This window comes from Haliotis cracherodii, unplaced genomic scaffold (genome assembly GCF_022045235.1).
Source record: "Haliotis cracherodii isolate W230 unplaced genomic scaffold, xgHalCrac1.p SCAF_1, whole genome shotgun sequence".
In the NCBI taxonomy this organism is placed as follows: Eukaryota; Metazoa; Mollusca; class Gastropoda; order Lepetellida; family Haliotidae; genus Haliotis; species Haliotis cracherodii.
The window spans coordinates 9922577-9941594 of NW_027266264.1; the positions used below are offsets into that span (position 1 = coordinate 9922577).

At 36.6% G+C, this 19018-nt stretch overlaps 1 protein-coding gene across 1 annotated transcript in view; it reads right to left on the reverse strand.

The window, feature by feature from the left end:
• Window positions 1–19018, reverse strand: part of LOC139472307 (uncharacterized) — a 105459-nt gene that overhangs the window by 77908 nt on the left and 8533 nt on the right. The gene's annotated exons all lie outside the window — the stretch shown is intronic.

Sequence of the window (19018 nt, forward strand, 5' to 3'; positions counted from 1 at the left end):
TAATAAATGAAAAGCTGTGAAGTGTACTCTAATTTGCTGATAAACAAGATCAAAGAGACAAAAGATATGCATTTAGCGATCACACCCACATCAATATTACATTTGAATAGCTGTGTTAAGCACTTGAGATCTTTTAAGTGATGTTGACATGCCTCAGTGATGTCATTGAGCCTCATCTCCTAAGAGGATCATCATGCATAGAGCCAGGTCTATGTATGTCAGACATGGCCTCTATGATGCCTCATGACCATAAGTCCATGCATAAATAGTGTGTCATCCCCATCCCATCCCCCAGGGTTCCAGGAATATTTGTCCAATGGGGCTTCATGAAATGTTACAGGGGAAATACAGTGATTGACAGTTCAGATTCCACTGACCTGTCTTTGGCCTCAAAATCTCACTAACTGTTGTGCCATATGAATATGAGATTTCACTTTCAGCATGACAAAAACAAATATTATTCAGGCCACTTGATTATCCTCCATAAATCAAAATTATATATGTCATTCTGTACATGATGTGCAGAGACAAACATATAGTCTCTGAAATGAACATATTTCACATAACATAAACACAGTTGTTAAATTAAAGTTATGAAATATAATAAAAAGGAGCACAGAGACTCTCTTCATTTTCAGCCTGATACTGCAGTAAGCTAGACTTGCTAAATAATATACTTTGCGAAGTGCATCAAACCCTGTGAGCACGTTAAAAATATGAAATGTTTTGGAAAATATCTGTTGACGCCGAGTTGGTGGTACAAATGATATGCAAATCCTGCAATCGGATGTCGATTTCGTTACGTGATTTTGATTGTACTATGCATAGACTCTTTAGTACAGCCAAATAATAACTCCATAATTCCAGCCTAGGTCAGCAAGGGTCTATTCAGTCTATTCCCTTGCCTGGGGAAGATGGACAGACTACTGATGCAGGATTACCAAGGTCAAGCTGACCTCCTGATGACAAAGACTAGACAGAGAGAGGGTACTCTTTCATCTGAACATCTCAAGTCTTAAGTTAAGTGTCTCATAGTAGGCCATTCCACTGTCTAGCAGTTTACCGTTTCTATGGCAACCCTTAACTGTGACAATAATAAGGGCACTAAAAGGACTTATCACACATGAAATAAAGGAACAAGACATACAGACGGGGAATAAGCTCAATCCAACATATACATCAGATTTCACCCCTTTATGTATCTTCTTGATCATAAGCTTTGATTTAAGGAGGCAATGGGGTAGTGTACATGGTGTAGTGGTGAAAGCATCCATCAGTCATGACACAGGTCTGGGTTCAATTTCCCTTCCTGTTCATTGTTTAATTTTATAACCCCTTTGTGTCCCAGTTTATTAATTAATGAGAGAACTGTCAAACACTTCAAACTTGATTTTTCTGTCTTTTACAAGAGAATTTCATCCTGAAAAATTTATATTTACTAAAATACCTGCTTGAAAGAGCAGTCTGGACAAAGAAATGTGTTAATAAGTTTGATCTTTTGTTTGCAAAGGTTCATAAGCTTGATCTTTTGTTTGCACATGTTGATATGTTTGATCTATTGTTTGTACATGTTGATATGTTTGATCTATTGTTTGCACGTTGATATGTTTGATCTATTGTTTGTACATGTTGAAATATGTGATCCTTTTGTTTGAAAGTTGAAATGTTTGGTCTATTGTTTGTACATGTTGATATGTTTGATCTATTGTTTGTACATGTTGATATGTTTGATCTTTTGTTTGCACATGTTGATATGTTTGATCTATTGTTTGTACATATTGATATGTTTGATCTATTGTTTGCACATGTTGATATGTTTGATCTATTGTTTGTACATGTTGATATGTTTGATCTATTGTTTGTACACGTTGATATGGTTGATCTTTTGTTTGCACATGTTGATATGGTTGATCTATTGTTTGTACATGTTGATATGTTTGATCTATTGTTTGTACATGTTGATATGTTTGATCTATTGTTTGTAAAGGTTGATATGTTTGATCTATTGTTTGTACATGTTGATATGTTTGATCTATTGTTTGTAAAGGTTGATATGTTTGATCTATTGTTTGTACATGTTGATATGTTTGATCTATTGTTTGCACATGTTGATATGTTTGATCTATTGTTTGTAAAGGTTGATATGTTTGATCTATTGTTTGTACATGTTGATATGTTTGATCTATTGTTTGCACGTTGATGTTTGATCTATTGTTTGTACATGTTGATATGTTTGATCTATTGTTTGCACATGTTGAAATATGTGATCCTTTTGTTTGAACGTTGAAATGTTTGGTCTATTGTTTGCACATGTTGATATGTTTGATCTATTGTTTGTAAAGGTTGATATGTTTGATCTATTGTTTGCACATGTTGATATGTTTGATCTATTGTTTGCACATGTTGATATGTTCGATCTATTGTTTGTACATGTTGATATGTTTGATCTATTGTTTGTACATGTTGATATGTTTGATCTATTGTTTGCACATGTTGAAATATGTGATCCTTTTGTTTGAACGTTGAAATGTTTGGTCTATTGTTTGCACATGTTGATATGTTTGATCTATTGTTTGTAAAGGTTGATATGTTTGATCTATTGTTTGTACATGTTGATATGGTTGATCTATTGTTTGCATGTTGATGTTTGATCTATTGTTTGTACATGTTGATATGTTTGATCTATTGTTTGCACATGTTGATATGTTTGATCTATTGTTTGCACGTTGATATGTTTGATCTATTGTTTGTACATGTTGATATGGTTGATCTATTGTTTGTACATGTTCATATGTTTGATCTATTGTTTGCACATGTTGATATGTTTGATCTATTGTTTGTACATGTTGATATGTTTGATCTATTGTTTGCACGTTGATATGTTTGATCTATTGTTTGTACATGTTGATATGTTTGATCTATTGTTTGTACATGTTGATATGTTTGATCTATTGTTTGCACATGTTGATATGTTTGATCTATTGTTTGTACATGTTGATATGTTTGATCTATTGTTTGTACATGTTGATATGTTTGATCTATTGTTTGTACATGTTGATATGTTTGATCTATTGTTTGTACATGTTGATATGTTTGATCTATTGTTTGTACATGTTGATATGGTTGATCTATTGTTTGCACATGTTGATATGTTTGATCTATTGTTTGCACATGTTGATATGTTTGATCTATTGTTTGCACATGTTGATATGTTTGATCTATTGTTTGCACATGTTGATATGTTTGATCTATTGTTTGCACGTTTGTAAGTTTGATCTATTGTTCGCATGTTGATAAGCTTGATCTTTTGTTTGCACAGTTAAGCATTAGAAATTATTCTGAATGATGTTTGTTGATTCGTGTCAAGATACGAAAAGACAGTAATAATAATGTGTTTAATCAGTGCCTTATGACCAGGATGTCATAACGACGCTGAAGGCCATTTATTACTACAATTAACAGATTAACCAAGGAAGCCCATCATCAAACAACCACAGCCATTCCACATCATGCCAAGCAAACATATGTTAATTGCATACAATATCAGCAACAACCAAAGTGTGGTGAACACATTGAAGGGGTCATGAAACATTAGCTACTTGTGTGTGCGGCAGCATGTAGACGTGCACAAATACACAGGAACCTGCTCAGGCATACCTATAGTAAGATGCAGTATTTCTGTTGATCAACACATCTGTCAGACAGATCTATACAGGATTCACTGGGTGCAGTATATTTTAGGAATTGGCGCAACAGGAAGTGCATAAGCATGGTAAACAACAAATTCATCACATATCGTCTTCCAAAGGAATACATAGCTTTACCATGTTTACAACAATAAATATTGACCCATGGGTCCTACAAGGCAATTTTGGATGTTGTTTTTGTTAAGCTATGTATTCCTGAGCTTCATCACAATTCTGACATTCTATGTTCCAGTACCAAACATTGTTTGGGTGTGGCAATATTCATCTTCCCGGGGCAAGCATGTTCACTTGCCTATATCAAAGCCTAGTTTCTACCCTTGCCACATCAAGGCCACTTTTCTTGGCTTGACCCTGGCGCCACCTCGTGAAGTTCACGGGTTGTGTAGCTTGTAATGAAAACGCAATATCCAATCAAATCACTGTTCTTATCTCGTATAGCTTCACAAAGATGGCAACTACCACAGGCGGTGACCTAGTCGATTCAATAATGAAAATATTGGCGATTTCATACCTGTATTATGGTTCTGTTCGGATGAACAAAACCTTCCAAATTGCGTGCTGGTTTTCTTGGGGGAATTAGTCAGCAAAGAGACGGAGTCACAGGAGACTAATCACAAGTTTACTAACAAGAACAATTAACAATGAACAATTAACAATATCTTAGAATATAGCTGAGGGTGCAAGTCGGTACAACCCGCTGGGCTGTGGGAGAGAGGTCTGCTTGGTAAGAACGTCAATTTTGCTTCTGTATGTATTTAACAAAACTTAGAACAATAAAAAGGAATATGATTGGTTGATACACGATAGGGTGTGCTTTATGGTAAATGAATGACCAGACAGATCGGAATACTTAATCCTGTTAATCCTGTTGGACTGGCACTAATCTTGTTGACATATTTACTGGGTGCTTGGAAAGAGATTATGGTATCACTACAGACGAGCTCACTATAGACGAGCTTGTATGGGGGCTAATCCTTAATGAGTCTAAATTGAAGTAATTGCTGAATGTTATTCTAATATAGGTGATGACAGATTTACTTAAATAAAATAGTTCAAGGCAATCTATAAGACTATGTAGAAATATCTTTTGTCTTATTGGATATTATGTCTTGGAGATGGGATCTTGTTACCTTAGGCTAGTATTTATCTAAAAGCTTTAAATCTATTAAACTACATAGACATAACTTTTGTCTTATTGAATAGTATGTCTAGGAGATGTGTTCTTGTTACCTTAGACTAGCATCTATCTAAAAAGCTATAACTGAAACTACTGATATTTTATGTATGCATTTTACCTGATGATAAGTATTACTTGCTAAACTATAATTACATGAAATGATGTATAAATATTACACCATGATAACTCATAAAAGCACTTGATGTGGATCTAATTATTTTAGGAAAACTCAGTATAAATTTTATATCATGGTAACTGACACAAAAACATAGGTGATCGTTTGGGCCGTTAAAAGATGAAAAATATATTTGCGTCAATAAAGACTGTAATAAGGCAGTGGTAAATCACTTTCATACATGTACCAGTTGATGTTGATTTAGTGAAACGTTCTCAGATTGGACTATTTATATGGGTGGGCTTGTGGGCTTGATGTGGCAAGGGTGGAAACACGATTTTGATCAAAAGGCTTGAGGACACTCTTGCTTTGAGAAGATGGGCATTATCATGAGTCAGTGAATGAGTGAGGCAGTTGGTGTGTCCTTCAGCTTGAGGGTGAGGAAGTAGAGGAAGTAGTGACGTGGAACATTGATGGAGAATTTCAAGGACTACTTGCACTATGGTTACACTATCATCTTGTCTTTGAAATGAAAATATTTTAAAGAAAAACAGTTGTTATATTATCTTTAAAAAATATATTAACTAGTAGCCCTGAGATACTTCATTTTCAGAAATTGTTGTAACTTATACTTGCCAGACTTTTTACTTATAGACTTTTGTGGGATGTATTGGACACACATTTCGACAACGGGTCCACATCAAAGAGCAAAATAAAGACGTTTTAAACAAATCTTTAAATATATTATACAAAGTGATAAATAAAATCAACAAAAATATATCTAAAAGTAATCAAACTTACATCTAAGTTATTATTTCCATCGTTTCGTGCGATCGCGTGTAATGTAAGTCAAATGACATCTCGGCTTTCGTCGCCTTGAATTCTCGGCTCGCACACAATGTTTAATGCAAAAATATATGCATGAAAAATCTTTGTCACAGCTCGTAACCTAGCACGATACATTCGCGAAGTTCCATATTTTTAATATATATCGTGATTTCCTGCTTAAAACGTTCAGATTAACACGATTTAACAAAAAATCTTTCGCCAACTTCTGAAATTTATCAAATACGAACTTGGTATCACAGCTATAATTTGATTGGCTGCCTGAGGTCACGTGCTCAAAATTGACCAATCACGAAACTTGTAGTAGATTTCGGCAAGAAAGCGTCATTAGAAACAAATTTTAATCCAATGAAATCGCTTGTTATAACTACGGAAAAAAACAGGCGATGTTACGAAAGCGCGATTACGAAATGAATGACCGCCGTGTTGTGACAGCAACTACATGTGTGTGACAGTGTCGCCTCAAATTGGATTGCCCACTAATTAAGAATATAAACTTCGCTTGTGGTTCTCTTTTATTGCATGCATGCGCTTCTAAGATCAAAGGTCGATAGTGTGAAAAGTTAACTAGTTGAACAATCGTATTTCCGGGACTTGCCACGGATGTTTTCAAACAGATTATTAGAACTCCATTCAGCGATAAACGGTTGATTATGCAATGAGAAGCGTTATGTGCAAATGAACAACGAACAACAATACAATTATGTCTGTGTAAAACTATCAGTAATAAAAGTGTACATAAATTTTGGGAGCCATGCGTTACCGCGCGTAGTAACCGAAGTAGCGCTTTATCGAAGAGCGCAATAGCGAGCGATCACTGTATCTGTTGCCCAGGTGATTGCTGTCAAGGTCAAGGTCAACAGACATTGTTACAAGTGTGTTTGATGGTGTGATATCTCTATGTTATAGGTGGTCATTATAGGAGGACTATGCTCTGAGATTTGGTACCCAATAAGGCCTAGGTGTTCTAATTAGTGATTCTTGTTCTGGGTTTCAGATTTGTTCATTCTCCAGGACGCTGATGGATTGCTATCTAAAAAGTCCTAAAGGCATTTGTCAATTATGGTAATGGTGGAGAAAGCCCTGAAAAATTTGCTAAAATCATGAAATATCCTAATGACATTTACCTCTGGCAAAATCAGTGGCAAAATCAGAAAAGTCTGTGACAATAATCTGACAATCCAAGGTTAATCCACCAAAAGAAGGGTCAACCAACAGAAGACGCTTAACCTTCTTCCAGCCATGGCTGAGCAATAAGGAAACAGATCAAAGCTAATGGAAATGATAAGTTTTCACTGACTGCCAAATCAATTCTACAGCTGCACCTTAAAACAATTCTTCAATATCTAAGACATTCTTCACATTAAATGGACACACCTCCTTGCAACCCATTTCTCCAAGGTATAAATTACACTTACAGTCATTGTCTTGAGTCAGTCAGTCGGGTTTAATGTCACTTTGAACAGAATTCCAATATACTACAGTGTGTAAGCTTAATTGAGGAGGGGCGGTCAGGTAGCCTAGTGGTTAAAGCGTTCGCTCGTCATGCCGAAGACCCGGGTTTGATTCCCGACATGGGTACAATGTGTGAAGCCCATTTCTGGTGTCCCCCGCCGTGATATTGCTGGAATATTGCTAAAAGCAGCGTAAAACCAAAACTCACTCACTCACTTAATTGAGGAGGATACCAGAAGTGATGCAGGTCTAAGACATTTACCACTTTGGTAAAATCCAGCACAGGTATGGTGCTGACAAACCTAGAAACATAACCAGGTGAACTTAGAAAGCATATCCTGCCACATCCTTGGCACCCATCACAAACACATGCAAGGGCAAGTCCACTGTCCAATTCCGGTCATATCATAAGCACGCGCTCATGAGTCACTATGAAAATAAAACGATCATAAAGACAAATTTATTTAGGCCTTTATTCCTTGACACTAATCTTTTACATTACAAATCTCAACTGGCATCTTAGAAAAAGCTAAAAATGACAAACTGAATGTAATTCACTCATCAAAGCACCTTGCATGACAGATGATCATGATGATAATACATTACATAAGAGTCTGAGCAACAACTAAATAAGTTCAACTGTAAGAGTCATTGTAAATCACACAACATGGTGCCTGTTTCACACAAACATATTGAACCCCTTTATATGTCTGGATTGATTCTAGACACAGCTTGACAAGTTGTCACACACCATCGTGGCCAGTAAACTGCAATCTATCTGTTTCTATTAACTATGCCACAATCAATGTCAACTGAACACATAGCCTTAGAGCGCAACAAATGCTCATTGATCTGTAGGCTTTTCAATGCTTTTATGATATGGTGGCCATAAAACTATCTTCATATAAATGAAAGGGAGGGAGACATTTTGTACAAACATGTGTGGCAGTTATTCTAAATCATTTCCATCAAAAGGACATGCTTGAATAGCGTTTACCTGTCCTTCAGGTGAAGATGATGGGTTGGGCTGCCTCTTTTAGTGCGTGTGGATGTGTAGCATTGTCAGCCCTGGGGTGAGATAAGGGCATAACATGTGGTGCAATGGTCCATTCAAGTGGCGTCAGGGAGGGGAGGAGGTGTGGGGATGTTTTTCATTCATATTGTCATTACCATCACAATATTCTGTGGATTCTAAGGCAGAATAGGTCGCCCGTACCCCATTCAGGTGATGTTCATTTATGTAGACATAACCATCGCAATTATAGTAACCCAGCGCAGATTCCCGGCTTGAAAATAAGTATGTCGCCATGCTTGTAAGAGTGAGCTTATTAAGGTTCGGGTTGTAAATTAATCCTTCTTGAAAAAGACAAACATTTTCACTATGTTTACATTTTTCATCAAGTTTTATTCAGCTCCATCTTGTAGCATAGCTGAAGCTTTGAGAACTGGTCGAGAATTATTGCCCTCAATTGCTACTAGTCAATGAGGATACAATCACTGGATAATGTAGTCCTAATGTATGCGTTTTGGCTCCATCTTCATAGTCCCAGTACAACATAGTCCCAACCAAATCACTCTTAGAGATGCTGGCGATTCACAATTTTGTAGTTGCGAATTTGCGAGAACTTGCATGAAATTCAAAGAAATTTTGGGATCCACAGACAGTAAATCATCATCCAGAACTGGCTCCCACAGAAGATATCCTTGGGTGAGATCAAGCGATATCTACATTGTAGATATTTCTGCAATGAAATTGCATCACAATGCTTTGCAGACCATTGTGATGCCATTGGTCAATTATACCATGACGTCACAATCAAATGACATCTCTAATGACTCCGCTCCTGAAGCTGTTAGTATTACTTTTTACACTTAGAGACTGCTTATTATTGTCTACAAACTGAAAAAATGAAGTATGATGTCTGATGATAAAAATAATCTCACCCTCATGTCTTTTGATATAAAAAATATCAACACTCATTTATAAAAGTGGAAAAAATCCTCTGCAAGCCTCAGAGTTTTTCCACTTTTATAAACTCGTGTTGATATATTTGACATCAAAAGACACTCGGGTGAGATTCTCTATAGTGACGCTGAACCTGCTCAAGTATTTACAACATTCTGCAGAGTATTTGGGCAACATCTTACACATGTGAAGGCCCATGTTTATAAATACAGTATCATTTTTGCCATCTGGAAGGGTTCCTGCTACAAAACATCCCCAGAATAGTTGTGCTATCCAAAGGAAACATTGTTACAAAAGTTCTGAAGCCCTTCAAGTCTTTCCTATCACAATATTTGAATCTAGGGACCCCTAATCATGCTAAAATATTTAATCACTGACATTAAAGTCATGTCAAGTGTTTCACTTTCATTCTCAATTTGGAGCTCAGTATAATGGCTTCCACTGTGCACTAAATACAATGGACGCCTTTCATACTGAGCTCCCCTTTAGAAAAATGCACGGATCATGATTGCCATCACACAAAAGACATCAACAATCTTCAGCTATGACTCGTTTATGTTTGTGACATCATTCCGACGTAAACAGTACACAGGTGAGCGTGAAGTGATATTTGCACCAGTGCACATTTGATTTGTATGAACTTGGTTATTTCTAACCATTTGCGTAATAAAAGGCTTTATAATACATGATAGATAGTCACTAACTCACCCTTTAGAAGATTAACACTTAAACACTATCAGATTATATACCACACTTGATCTGTTATAAGGTCCCAATCACAAACTGATTTCATGAGTTTGACAGTTCTACATCCATGAGGAAGTCTGGGAGTTAAACGTTAAAGGGGGACTAAACTAGTCTGGTAAATCACCAATCTCATTAAAATCAGACCTTAGTTCTCGCTACCACTGAACAAAGATCTGAAGACATCCCATTAGGGGTCACGTCAGAACGACCTTTCATCCGACCAATCAGTGCGTCGCTTACCAGATTATGAAAGTGAGAGTCGGAATGTGATTTCTAATCATGCAATCTCGAACACTTTAACACGGGGTATTCCGAATGAGAATTACGGGTTTAACGACTGAATCCTTACAATCTAGACCATCTAATAGCCATTCCAGAATATTTTTTTAAATCAGGTTTCAAATTTGTAATCGAGAATTTGTTAAAATATGTTTCGAAGCGTAGTCACCAATTAAAAATTTGTGCCGTAAAGCACGAGAAAGCTGCCTTCTGATTGGTCATTCCATTGGTCTGTCAAAGTTCTCGCAAGGTCGGTCTGACGTGACCCGTAATGGGATGTCCTAAGATCTTTGTTTAGTGGTAGCGAGAACTAAGATCTGATTTTAATGAGATTGATAAATCACAAGATTGATTGAAATAGTTCAAAGACAGGCTGCTACCACATCATTATGATGATCATAATTAGTTAATTATTACCCTTATTACACATAGACAATGTCACAGTTTCACACAAATGTCAACAAATAGACCTTTCCTGAAAATGGGCACCATATCAGCAAACACATAAATTCGTCTTCCAAGCACCTATAGCCCTATTATTTCTTCACGAAACAGGATCTGGGAACCTTAATCCTGTGTAAACAGAACTATATAGTCTGGTAGCCTTTCAATATAAAGTATCCTTTGGGCTAGAAAAGAGGATGCATCATGGTAGAACATTAAGCTTATCCCCATAATTCCTGCTATAAGCCTCCAGCTCAAAATAACCCTGATATTTCTTCATGAAGCAATAATAAAAATAAAAATATTTCTTGGAAAAAAAATGAACAGCATACTAAATCTTATATCTTATGTGACAGTAATGTGACTGTTAACCTTTACAGTGGCCCCTCAGAGGCAGCTTGGATTAAATACTCCTCAGGGAGCTGAGAATGAAAATCAAGTGCACACTGATCCAATGACCGGGGTATAACCTATAATAATGTTGCACATTGAGCATGCCTTAGGATGTGGGTTTGGTGCATTTTCATATTCACATTAAATGTAGACCTGTCCACTCTCTTTCATTTGAGGGAGACTCACACAAATGATGAAATCTCCCAGTCTCCCGCATGAGAGACTATTTCTCCTGCAAAATGGCAATTTTCTTTAACATAAAATTTGCCTCTGACGTCAAGTAAGTAAAAACAAAGAACAGAAAGTTTACGACCACAGAAATCTACAAGTTAGTTTTCCGATTAAAACTGTATGCATACATGCATGATATACCTCCTGATCTGTCTGGGTGCCTCCCGGATTAGTGACCCTTGTCATAGTCACCTGCCAACGCCCTGTTTAATCCGGATAGGCTTTGTCTAGAAATCAATAGGATTATCCATATGGTGAACCATTTAACAATGTAAGCTGTAAAGAAAACTTGGAGAGTCCTAACAGGTGCATGAAGGGTTTAACTTGAAATATATAATTAGCCAAGTACTTATCACTTCCTGAAATGAAGTGTTCTCTTCATGTTCTTAGCGTGTTTATTCCTCCTTAATTTAATAATGTAGAAATATGGCCAACCCAGTAATACAAAACGTTATTGGTTATCAGATTGGTCAGAAACTATGTTGAAAGGTCAACATACATCAAAGTTACACCATTAAAACTCCTGGAAGTAAAAACAAAATATGACCAGCATGCACCGTTTCCAGAAACAACACTATGTGTGATTGGTTGATTTGGTAGTTGAAATAACAATGACTTAAAGCAAAGTAAAAGTTTAAGTAAAACTTATGTTAATTTGTCTTTTGACATCATGACTTGTTTGCACAGAAATATCAACACTGTCAACTGTATCAAATTTCATGAGAATGCATCATGTGATTATTTTACACAAATTTATAGGTTAATAGTTTACTAGCATCCCAGATCGGCAATCTAATTTGCATACATCAGTACTAGTCAACAATGTTTGAAACACCTCGAGATCAGAAAGGTCAACACAACAACGAGGCATATTTCATTCATAAATTGTAGTAAAACGTAATAGCACTTCCATTTTTTTCAATAAAGTATACATTTCTTGAAAAAGGAATAACAGGAATATTTCTAGGAAATTTATGACAGACTACCACACACAGAAAAAAAACAATACAGTAATGAAATTAGAGGCTGTCATGCTGCGTCAGGATAAATGCACTTGATATTTCTTTGGCGTATTTTGTTACCAAAATCGCACCAAATACTCAGAAAACCTGCTTCATGAGCAATCCTGACAATTGGTTGGGTTGAGCACGTCATCCATTGGTGAAGCTACCGATCATTCAGTTTCAATATCTGTTTGCATTTATCTGAGATGATCTTTCAACGAAACTGATATAGAGATTACTACATGAGTGTCTATCAGATACCATTGATCTTACAACGAGTCGTTTCAAAACGTATCTAACGAGCGAAAGCGAGTTAGATACGCTTTGTAACAACGAGTTGTAAGATCAATGGTATCTGACAGGCACGATTACAGTAATGTTTCTTACACACCCTAAACTCGCACCTTTATAGTATCAAACCGATGAATTTTGTCTATTCTCATGATTGCAGTAGCGCATTAATACATAACACCTCTGTCATAAGTGACGTCATCCTATGTGCTGCTTACTACTCATAAATAATGTGACCCTACACAAAAAGGTTTCCGTCATATCTGTGGATTATCAAGGCGATGATGAAAATGCAAACTAGACAAAAACCAAGAACACACTGTGTGCCAAGTTGAAAGTTTACACCTCAAAGAAATTACCAAATATGTACAACAATGTTTACTTCCATATGACATCACTACCTGTGACCGACTTTTACAAAATGGTGTGTTCAATGACAACAGTACGCGGGATTTCCAGAGGAGGTTTACAATGATTGAGGGATCGTATACACATAAATGTGTCACGTAAGTAATCAGAAACATTCTGACAATCTGCGTACTGTTATTTGTTTACCATGTTTTCCAATGTAACAAAGAAAATTAGTCAGAAATGCAGACATCTACCGTCATCGTTGTGCGTGATTTAGCGTCAGTCATGGCGTCACACAGGACCGAAACTTTTACGGCTTCTGTTGGATTTACCACATCATTGTAATGTATATATGTGTAATTCCATAATTAGTGCAACGATACTCTTCCCATGAATATTCTCAAACGCGTGATGGAGCCAATGTATGCAACAATTAGTCGAAAGTACCTCTAAAAATGCTACACAGTGTAAAATCTGAATTTTGCTTTGTTTACATTTCAGCAAGTACAGTTTTCCGAGCACAGTTTTCGTTTCCATAACTAACTTATTTCGCATGATAATTTGCATTGGTGACAAAGACCATTTATCCATAGTTTTGAAAATGTATGATGAATTCGGGGATGCTTGTATAGCAGCCGAGTTTGAAATATACCTGATCGATTAGGCGTCTAATAACCAGCATTTTGTAAACACAATCCAATATGGCGGATCGTACACTTCGGCGTTCGTGTATGCGTATTTTCCAAAACATTCTAAACGATTTTAGGCTTATCAGCGACGTTTCAGAAGTATCATTAGTGATGTGATACCCTTGATCACTAATATGCTATTTTTCTACCTTAATTATTCGAGTAAATATCCGATATTTAGATTTCTAAACACACAGTAAATATCTATATAACGCCGTGAATTGTGATTTGGCGAGATTTACAATGTACCTAACTTTCAGTCACTTTCAGTAATTTTGAATTGCCTAAAATGACAGTAAATGATAAACAGAAGGGGGAATTCAAAACTGTGAAGATTCTGCGTGATGTATTTTGAATTTTATTCGATTTCGAAGTGAGGGTTGAAGAGAAGGGACATATGTGTCACTGTGGCATCCAGGGGGTTTACACTCTGAAAAAACGATAATGTTGCCATAACAACAGATAATGTAACTGATGATAATAACAAACAAACTCGCAGACGAAGACAAGTTTGTTTATTTTTATTATTAATTACGCAGGCGGTCTTGCTGTTTAATACAGACGTAGGTGAACATTCGACTGAAGCACGAGCATCTTATGAATGACTTACCCTCAGGAAAGTAGTCCGTCATCATCTGACCCCAGGTCATCACGATGGAGTAGCCAATCACAGGCCTGGAATTTGATCTCACACATATGTTTGATACCAGTTATCTCAAATGGGTTTCTCACCCACAGGTGTGTAAGAAATGGGTAGACTTTGCTAGGTTTATTTACTGGAGAAGGAAAAGGCAAACTGAAATTAAGCTGGCTGCTTGCACATAAAATAGTATTTATTGTTTATAAATTTTGTTTTATTTATAAAATTACCGGTAATAAAAATAAAAATTCAAAATTTTTCCTCTTTGGAGGCCAATCTCTCATTTCAAAGCTAAATCTCCCCCATTGTCATGATGAGGGATTGCCAGGTCTGATTATATGGCAAGCTCACTAAATTTCATATTAAAAGAAGAATTCTGCTAAGAAAAGAGAATGACCAAAACAAGCCATGCTGTTCTACAATCCTCCAGCCATTTACTGTGTAAACAACCACTGCAAATAACTACCAGCTTTCACTTTGACTGATCGATGCATTAACAACGTCAGATAACAGTGTCCCAGTTGATGCAACACAAATATGAGTTGCGATTATGATGGAATTGTCAGTCCATGCCTGCTAATGATGTCTGGTCCAGCTGGGATCAGGACTTATTTGTTACAATGGAGCCGAGTTCATGATGAGGTTCACAACAGCAATACAGTTAGTGTTAGAAACAGTTAGATTAACAGATAACCTAGATTCTCTGATAATGTAGGCAGGACAACTAGTAACTACTTGTCATTCTGAGAGTGCAATGCTATATACATCGCACTTGTGGATCCTGAGTGAGATGCAGGGCTGCCTTCACTTATTTTAGACACATTAAATGTCAGCCTGTCATGTGCATCACTTGGGCATAGAATGTGTGACCCCCTTAATTTCAAAATCCTGAATTTATATGTTTCCATGGGCTCTTTATCTCCATAATATTCTTTTTATTGACACTGGAATTATTTACATCCCCGACAAATCCTACATTAGCCTTATATTGGAATACAATTCTGAAACAACTCGGGCTTTCACAAACAATTCTGAAACAACTCAGGCTTAAACAACTCGGGACTTTCACAGACAATTCTGAAACAAATCAAACTTTCACAGACAATTCTGAAACAAATCAAACTTTCACAGACAATTCTGTACCAGATCAGGCGTTCACAGACAATTCTGAAACAAATTGGGCTTATATCATGGGAGTAGTTTCACCATTTTTTTGTCATCCTGAAACATTAATAATTCCCTGCACTATTTAAGTTGCTCTGCAATTTGATCATGTAACCACCTATGGCTACACTGCACCTTTATGGAATTTATCCAAATGAATATTTAACCTGATTTCTCTAAAATGAAGCTTCCTATAAACAAAATAAACTTCTTTGAACCTTTGAATAAAATACCAAATGATACATTGGCATGACCTTTCTCTAATGATGTGCTGATGACTTTTTGTATAAAGGTGGTAACCACATAGTTTTTCTGCAATTTCCAAGCAATAATTGGCAAAAACTGAAACAAGCCTGAATAAAATACAGAATTCAGTATCCTTCATTTATCTGGCCATGAAGAAAATTTGACACCATGGCAACATCTCGACAGAACTTTATATTTTAATTTATTCTTGCCATCAACATTAGACACTGACCTTATATTTCACAAATTCAAACAGCATGATGACTCACAACCGGCAACTCAGACATTTACAGCAAAACACAGTTACGTGTTTTTTACATTGATACTCACATACATTTAAAAGTCAAACCAGAATAACAAACCAAGTCTCAGCAAAAGGCAAAAAGCAAAAGTGGTGAACACAACTGACAATAATGATGGATAATTTTGTGTGTGATTGACCACTAACAGGGAAGAAGTGTTCTTGCCAATTTTCCACTCATCTGAATACACAATGATTATTGAGATACTTATCGTATCGCGACCAGTGTATCGAGATATGTATATTACAACCAGAGGAGAGATATATATGGTATCATGGCCATTCGTATCGTTGCACCCCTTTGTTCAATTGTTTGATAGGCATTACAATTTTATGGATAACTTCTTTATTTACTATAAAGGCGGCATTTCGGTATAGATCCTCATGTCAAGCAAGGCCCCTTGGCCCACTTGCACAAAGCGATCTTAGCGCTAAGACTATTGTAAGCCTATGCTAAAGTATGGGAGAAACGATCATCTTAGCTCTAAGATCGCTTCGTGCAAGTCGGCCCAGGTATAGTAAGATCAGTTTATAGGAAGTTCATATACTTAAATCTACTGAAAATAATGCTGAATAGAAGTTAAGGGTTATGTAGTCTACGAGCATTTGACAAGGCAGATATCACATTTCATAGTGTGGCAAGTTACGGTTTATATGACACATGAAGTAAGAATATCAATATCGTGATATCATTACACTAATTTACACTGCACCAAGTTATCTTCCCATGGCAAGGGAGTTAACCGACTATAAAAGTCCAGTTCCTCAGAGAACTAGGCTGGAATTCCGGAGTTACATTTTGACTGGACTAACGAGTCTATGCATAGTCCAATGAAAATCGTGAAATAGACATCTGGTTTGACCACAATATGGATTTCAACATGCAGATGTCGGTCGATTTGCAAAGCATGTGCACCAACAGCGGGTCTTCAACAGATATTTGCAAATCTTTCCATGTTTTTAATCAGAGGTGCTCTAGTGATTTGATGCACTTCCCAAGGTAAGACCCGTTTTATTATAATATAGATCTTGATTATCAGTCAGATCGTCTTCACTGTGCGCCATCATCTTGTTTGAAGGAAATGCACTTGATATGAAATATGAGAATCTGATTGGTCAATAGGAGGGACATAGAAGGGGCATACAAGCCACTGGTGGAGCTATGATCGAGTCTGGAAATTCAAGTCTAGGTCGGCAAGGGTCAAAACTGGACTTTTACAGTCAGTTAACATCTTTGCCTCAGGATGAAGTACAGTGCAGAGACAGGGGTGTTGAAGTGGGTTGATGTCAATAATCCTGAGTAGTAAAGAACACCATCCGATGCCACCCGGCCATTAATGGTACTCCTGAGTACCGGTAACCATGTAGGCAGCTCTTGGTTACTTCTACGACTGGTCTTAATGTGTTCAGTATCACAGCTGATGGGCGATGTCTTCCTTGGCCTTGAACTTAGACATGTATTTGGGGGAAACACACTCCTCAAATCCTCATCAAAACTATCAAAGATAGACAATACCAAATTTATGCATATATATTGTTCTATTTCTAATCCATAGTTCGTCCCTTTCAGAACATGTATAATGCAGGCATACTTGTGTTATATCTCGGGAAAGAAACATACCCAAATAACTGTACAATAACAAATCTGCCTTAACACATGCTTACAGCTCCAACCAACCGTGAACCCTGTCCTTCACGAACACTGAGGCTGGCCGAAACTAACAGCCTGGCTAAACTGTAAGGTGAGCTATCACCGGTAAAAGAGGTGTGAGGAAACGTTTCCATTATTTACCCTGTGAAGATTCGGGTTAGAATTGAACTTCGGCATCCCATGCTTGTCGCAAGAGATCACTAACGAGATCGGGTGGTCAGGCCATGTGGTAGACGCACGTTTTCGTATCCACCATCATATAGCTGGAATAATGCTGAATGCGACAGTACACAAATGAACCGTAATTTAGGAAGACATATATAAGGTCTATCTTCCATCCAGAGAGTAGAGACTGATTTATGGCCATTTAATCTGCTTGTTTTAATCAAAAAAATGTTTTAAAAGGTTTATGCTACCATTAAAGTCAGTTCAAAATGTATAATGGAAACTAGAAATAATATTTTGAGGACATCCTGTCGTAGATGACTGAAGCACGGACGAATTAAATGACACATGTGACAGTAAATGGCTGGGTTAAGTATGTGCATGGTGTTTGTTAGCCAGAGTTACTGAAAAATAGGAATGTGACAGAACTTAAAAATAATGCTTACTGGTGGCAAAAAACAACACTAGCATGTTGCCCACATCATTCACATGGTACATGAAACTCATTTATTTATAGTCATATTCCGACCTTTTTTACAATGTCTCAAGTTCAATATATTTGGCCATAACTAGAATTAGGTTGGATCACGATACATAACCCTGCATTGACTAAAATAAATAGAGATTATTAACCAAAAGTGTTTGCATATCATATAGTAGGAGTGTAATGATATATCACCTGTATTGTATGTATCATACATTGGGAATATAAATTGTGTCATGCATCGCTCAGTCTTTGATGAGCGTAATACACATTTTTTCATTCATAATATATCATAGTTTCGATACAGAAACACAGAAGGATAATTATCTCTATATCATATAATGTCATTCTTAAAATAATCGAAGACAAAGACATTGCTATTCTCTATACTGTATATCTGTGTGTATAAGGCAAGAATTTCATACGTAGAATTAGGAGATTAGGAATTTCAAGGGGGGTTGAAGGGTTTTGATGTTTTTTCCCCAACACAAAGACATTACCGTGAGCAGGTATCACCGGAAATACTATTTTAACAAATCTGTACTGAAGTATGCAAATTAATAATGTAATTACACTGTCTGGTTATAAAAGTGTTCATTGTATATCTGGACTTACGTTTGTAATCTATTTTATTCAAAATTTCATTTAATATTGTTTACATGCATTTCGACG